Source organism: Odontomachus brunneus, unplaced genomic scaffold, assembly GCF_010583005.1.
Source record: "Odontomachus brunneus isolate Ranch 3 - 2012 unplaced genomic scaffold, Obru_v1 Obru_scaffold_195, whole genome shotgun sequence".
Classification (NCBI taxonomy): domain Eukaryota; kingdom Metazoa; phylum Arthropoda; class Insecta; order Hymenoptera; family Formicidae; genus Odontomachus; species Odontomachus brunneus.
In genome coordinates, this window is record NW_022639645.1 from 267,257 (window position 1) to 273,391 (window position 6,135).

General features: G+C 46.3%; 1 protein-coding gene across 2 annotated transcripts in view; it reads left to right on the plus strand.

The window, feature by feature from the left end:
• The window catches only part of LOC116851868 (rap guanine nucleotide exchange factor 2-like), a 214,429-nt gene that overhangs the window by 30,077 nt on the left and 178,217 nt on the right, over nt 1-6,135 (plus strand). The window contains exon 1 of one of the 2 annotated variants that reach the window (XM_032831714.1): nt 19-2,286. The exons of the other annotated variant lie outside the window; for it this stretch is intronic. The gene's annotated coding sequence lies outside the window, so the exon portion shown is untranslated. Of the gene's footprint in view, nt 1-18; nt 2,287-6,135 lie in introns of those variants that run through there. 2 annotated transcript variants of the gene reach the window in all.

The window sequence follows — 6,135 nt, forward strand, 5'->3', positions numbered from 1 at the left end:
AGAGAGAGAGAGAGAGAGAGAGAGAGAGAGAGAGAGAGAGAGAGAGAGAGAGAGAGAGAGAATCTCGCCCGCCAAAAGTGACGCCTTCGCGAGCTGCTCCCGCGGTGGATCCTCTCCGATCACGCTTTACCGGTTCACGAGCCGGATGCACCTTTCGTTTGCTATCCACAGGTGACGTAATCGCGGCCGACGAGGAGACGCGCGGTCGCGCCAAACGGAGCGCGCGCGTAAATTTCATCCAGCGCGACGCTGAGCGTTGTTGTTCTTGCGCGGCCTCAGAATTCAGGGGCCGAAGAAAGCCCGGGCGAAGTGAGGATAGACGCGCATTCTTCTTCCGGATAAGCGTCCCGTTTCCCTGCTCGTCTCGGTATCCCCGACTCGGGCGATAACGAGGTTCACGGCACGGCTGAGATAAGCGAGGAAATACTCGGCTATCTCCCATGTGCAGAGCAAACACGGCTGGCTCGAGGAACGTCGGCTCTAGGAAACTATCCTAGCTCAATCACCGAGACGGACAGTCGGAAGCCGCGAACCTGCGAATCTCGATCAGGTCGCGCAGAGGAACTCAAGGCCACGACACGGTCCTACCCGATCTCGAGTGCTGATATTCGGCTGCCTGCGTCGGGGGAGATCTGCAGCGACGGGTGTTTTCACCTCGCCGAGGGAAAGCCGAGTGTTTTTCATCGGCGAAGACAGATCCGAGCACCGCTCCTCGAGAAAACTTTCCCGAGACTCTCCTGCGGAGACGGCGCGCCGAGAGAGGGCTGGGAACTCCGAGTCGGGATCGCGCCGAGGAGAGGAGCGGCGCGCAGACGATGATCGAGCGGGCCGCCTCGGCCTGAAGAAACTCGTTTCGCGGCGCATACGAGACGTGCGTGCCGAAAGCGCGCGCGTGCAGTGACCCGCGCGCGCTTTCGCGACTGTACCTGGCGACGTGCTCCGCGAGTGCCGGCGCGCAGCAATATAATCGCCAGCGTCTGTGTGTGTATGTGTGTGTGTGCGCGCAGAGAAGGAGGAAGAGGAAAAGGAGGAGGGAGAGGAAGAGAGGGAGGAGAAGGCTCGTTTATCGCGTTTTCACGTCTGGCCGCATCTCCGGAGGAATAATTTCGCGCGGGCACATCGCACACAGGGATCGATTCCGGCGTGGCAATTGGAGCAGCGAGATTGCTCGAATTCGCGAATCCACGGAGGCTTCGCCGCCGCGGTACCTAAAGTACTCTCGGAGCTCTCGGTGCGCAGGTGGACAAGAGGACGACCGCGTGTAGTCGAGGGCTCCCCGGAGAGCCTGCGCTCCGCGATAATCGCCGTTCGCTTTCACCGTGCGAAGCCTCGCGACTCGACTCGCGCGCGAGCGGCTGGTAATTTCGTGATAAATCTAACAGCGGCTCGGAGTAACGGTTTACGAATATTACGGCGAGTGAGAGAAAGAGAGAGAAAGAGAGAAGGGGAGAGACGCTCGTTCACGCGAACGAGTCTTACGAAATCGTGCGCGGGACTCCCGCGAGAATCGTGGAAGATCAACGAGAGGGGAGAAGAGAGCGGGTCGCGATAGAAACTTCGGAGGAGTTCACGAGGTCCCGGCTGATTGGAGCTCGTCGTCGTGACTTCCGTGCGGCGCGGCGGAGCGCGAATTAACTCTCGCAGACTCGCGATCTTGACGGAAGACGAACTGAAAGCGGCAAGGCGCGGATATTTTGTCGCGGATGACTTTCTGGAGAGCAAAAGGATAGGAACCCGCTCATAGAGAAAGAGATACAGAGAGAGAGAGAGAGAGAGAGAGAGAGAGAGAGAGAGAGAGAGAGAGAGAGGGGGGCGAGAAAGAGAGAGAGAAGACGAAAGAGAAAAGGCAATCGCCGATGCGCGGCGAGATACCACCGGGGTCGTTGCTCGCGGTGTGTACGAACGCGAAATACGCGATCGATCGATCGACTTGGCGATAAGAGAGAGTGAGAAAGAGAGAGAAATAGAGAGAGCGAGAGAGGAAGAGAGATTGAGAGAGAAAGAGAAGAAGGAGTAAGCGCGAGATTCTACTGCGGGGCTCGGCGAGAGGAGAAAGAGGACGTCGCAATGCCGACGGCGGTGTGAGGCACAGCTACGAAAAGTCCTCGCGATCGGTAATCGCTCCGTACGCGTGTCGCCGTGCGCACGCTTCGTCGGCCGACGCGTCGTCGCACAGCTCTCTCGGGGGAAGCAAGCAGCGTAGTAAAAAGCCGGCAAGCTGGATGCTACAGACGGTGCCTCGCCCCCTCCGCCCCCGCCCGACATTACTGTCACGCAGGATGACCGGTGAGAAACTTTCAATCATCCTTAACGACCGGCGTTTTGCGCGCGCGGAAGTAACCGCACCGGAAACCGCGCGGCGTTATTAGGAGAGAGGGTGCATACAAACGCGCGAGCAGCGAGATGATGGATTCGCGCGAGAGCGCTCCTCGCGATTAATCCCGCGGAAACACGCGATACGACGCGACGCCGAGTGCATTAGGGAGAATTCACACCTCGGCAGAAGAACAGAAGGCAGGAGAGGCAGAAGCCAATCAGAACTCGTGCTGGCAGGAAAGCAGGAACTGTCGACTACCAGCGCGAGTTCTAATTGACTTCTGCTTTTCTGCCGAGATTGAGATTCCTCCTAAGGGAGAATTCACACCTTGGCACAAAAGCAGAAGCTAGAAGCCGATCAGAACTTGTGCTGGCAGAAAAGCAGAAACTGTCGACTATCAGTGCGAGTTCTAATTGACTTCTGAGTTTCTGCTCTTCTGCTGAGATTGAAATTCCTCCTAAGGGAGAATCTACACCTTGATACAAAATCAGAAAGTCAGATATCAATTTTGTGTTGACAGAGTAGCAGAAACTGTTTAACCAGCGCAAGTTCTAATTGGCTCCTGCCTTTCTGTTTTTCTGCCGAAGTGTGAATTCCCCCTAAAGTTTAATCTACAATGTGCTCTTTGTTTCCTGTTTTTTGTTCTGTTTTTTTCTGATTTAAAGTTTGAGTCAGAAAGAGATAAAAAGGAAGAAACAGGAAGCAAAAAACACATTGTCGATCAAGCTTATGAGAGAAATCAATACCTTGATAGAAAAACGGAAAGGCAGACGTCAATCAGATTTCGTGCTGATAGAAAAGCAGAAACAATCGACTACCAACGCGAGTTCTAATTGGCTTCTGCCTTTCTGCTTTTCTTCCAAGATGTTTCTTCCAATTTTCCCTAACAGTGTTTTTATTTATTGTTGCTTGATGTTACGGAGTAACGCGTCAAGTCGATTTTGTTGTTTAAGTGACGTTCGAAAAATCGTCCGGGAAAGTCGGCAGAGCTTTTAGTAGATTGCGTTTTGCCGGCGTTATTACCCTGGTAGAATTCATTCGCGTTGGTGAGAGTAATAGATCAAGGGGGATATCCAGCGTTTGAAAATGTGATCAACAGGCAATGTTGAGAGATTCTGTACACGCAGAAAATTTTTGTTCAGTAATATGCGGCACTAATAGTAGTATTTATAAGACTTGTGTTGCGCGACTGGGATATACTTATATTTGAGACGCTTTTGACAATTTAAAGAAAAGATTGTAAGATGAACATTCATCTGTTTCATACAAACTACCATAATAAGGAAATGGAAAAGAAATTTTTTCATAAAAAAAAATCAGTCATGAATTTTTTAAGTAGCATTATGCAATTTTTTTCATAATATTGTTAGGAATTTTAAGGCGATTTTAATGCGCTACCTGAAATATCACTTTTAATGCCAAATTTGCAGCATTACTTTAAATAGTAATATCTATAAGTTTTAACTAACTTTCAGTATTTATGTTTACATTTCCAGTTAAAAATATATTTTTCTTAATATAAAAGAAAAAAAAGTATTAAGATAATATATAGACTTCTAATTGATAGTTCTCTCATAAAAGTTCTCGTTTAGAATATAGGATTACAAGAAATAGCACTTCTTACAACTAAACTTCTTTTTTTGAATGTTAGAATATTTTCGTTTTGGTTTTTAGAAAAATCCTCTTGAGACCAATACATAAGGAGATTCTCCTAAGAGTGATATTGTATCTTTTTGGGTGTACGTTTTGGGTTCTACTGTGTATACGCGTTTATAAGAATTGCAGAGACAATAGAAATAGTTATAACGTTTCTAGGCAGTGATGAACAGTTACAACTGTGTCGATCGCGTCGCATTACTTGCATCATCATTTACAAAAGCACTATTGCACAAATAAATTTATTGTATTCATTTTTAGTTGAAGGAAGCATGATTTCTGGTCTTTTCGAACTCAACTCTAAGAAGCAAAAGATTCCTTCAACCAAAACGCGTTTGGTACGCGTCGATTGTTAGGTTAATTCAATAAAACTTTTTTTTCCATCTAGAGAAAAGATATAATTCAGTACGGGAATTTTTTTCATACGCTGTTGAAAAAGTTGTATACTTGGAAAAGATTTTGCGTAATGTTTTGCTCTCTAAATTTTTCATACTTTCTTCAAGTGTTTTTTTTTTACATTACAAGTATATCCTAGCCAGACAAGACTGCTTTTTTCGATACATTTTGTAATAATTTTTCGACTGATGAATCGTATCTTCGGGAAGAAATTCAGAATTCTCTGCGTATACACTGCGATTGCAGCTTGATGCGAGATAGACAACCCCTCAAGGGGTCGTTCGTCTTATCTGGAGCAGCCTTTCGACATTAATTCTCATGAAAGAAGATCCATTAACAGATTACTCCTTTCGCCCGTTCCTGACGGGAGAACAGCGCTAAGCGAGCTCGATATGAGCGGCACGCATTTCATTACTTGATAAATTATCCGAGGATTATTCGTGGAAACTCGGTTATCGGACTCTCGCTGATTACGCCGCGCTGAATCCAATCAACGACATGGAGACGGACATCCGGGGATGGGGCGGAATTTTTGTGAATAATTTGATATCTCGTTCACGCTGACCGCCCTCGGCTTTGATCTGCGCTCGCATGACGGGGATGGCAATCGGGGATGGGGATTCGGAGAGTCGCGTGATACGTTTCTATCGATTGACGTTGGCTTTCGGACGGGTATTGTTTCGCGGCTGTCACGCGTGCGTGCACGTGACACGAAATCGTCAATATCTCCGCGTCACGTTCCACTCCGTCTCGGTAAACAGCGAGTGTATCACGTTACGATCAGGTCTATCGTGTATGCGTGATAGAGGCAACGGTGCGCCGATCGGGACTCACGTTTCGTGGATCAGAACGGACCCCCGGATCCGAGGATCGCGTCTACCGGCGCGCGAGGAGGCTTGTCTCGCCGCGAGACCCGTTAGCTACTAAACACCGTGGTAGTGCGGATAAAACCTGACGTCTGTCGGTGTGCCAGTTTCTCGCAGTCGGTCGCACGGAGATCGTCGCGATCTCTTCCAGCAAGGAGATCGAGTAAAATCACTTTGTATCATGCAACTCGCTCTCTTAAAATGTCGGCATCGCGTTTCAACATGCGAGATAAATTAGAGCTTATAGAGACTTTATAGAGCCGTGTCGAAACTATAACTTGTTTTCACTTATGAATTATAAGCCCACATTAATAGTAATTATTATTTGAAACTCGCTTCAAATGAGACACTCAAATTTTAATTCTGATTTAAATGAGAGTTCTTCGAGAGTAGAATCGTGATTACAGATATAAATGTTGCATATATCATATAATTCAATTGGAAAACTTGGATCCAATTCTGAATACAAATCTGAGGATCTCACGTGAGATCAGTTTCATGAGACAACTATTAATAAACTCAATTATAAGCCTGTATCAATAATTATTACTTGGAACTTGTTTCAAATGAGCTACTCAGATTTGAATTCAAGGTTAAATGAAAGTTTTTTAGCTGGATCGTGACTACAGATATAAATGTCACACAGAACATGCAGTTCAACGTAAAAACTTGGATTTAATTCTGAAAAATCTCGGCACTTTATATAAGAAATTTCAGGAGACTATTGATTGAACTATTGATATGGACAATAGACTTGATTGTTATTACTTGAAACTTATTTCAAATGAGATACTCAAATTTTAATTCCGAATTAAATGAGAGTTTTTCTGTTGAATCGCGATTATATATATATATATATATATATATATATATATATATATATATATATATATATATATA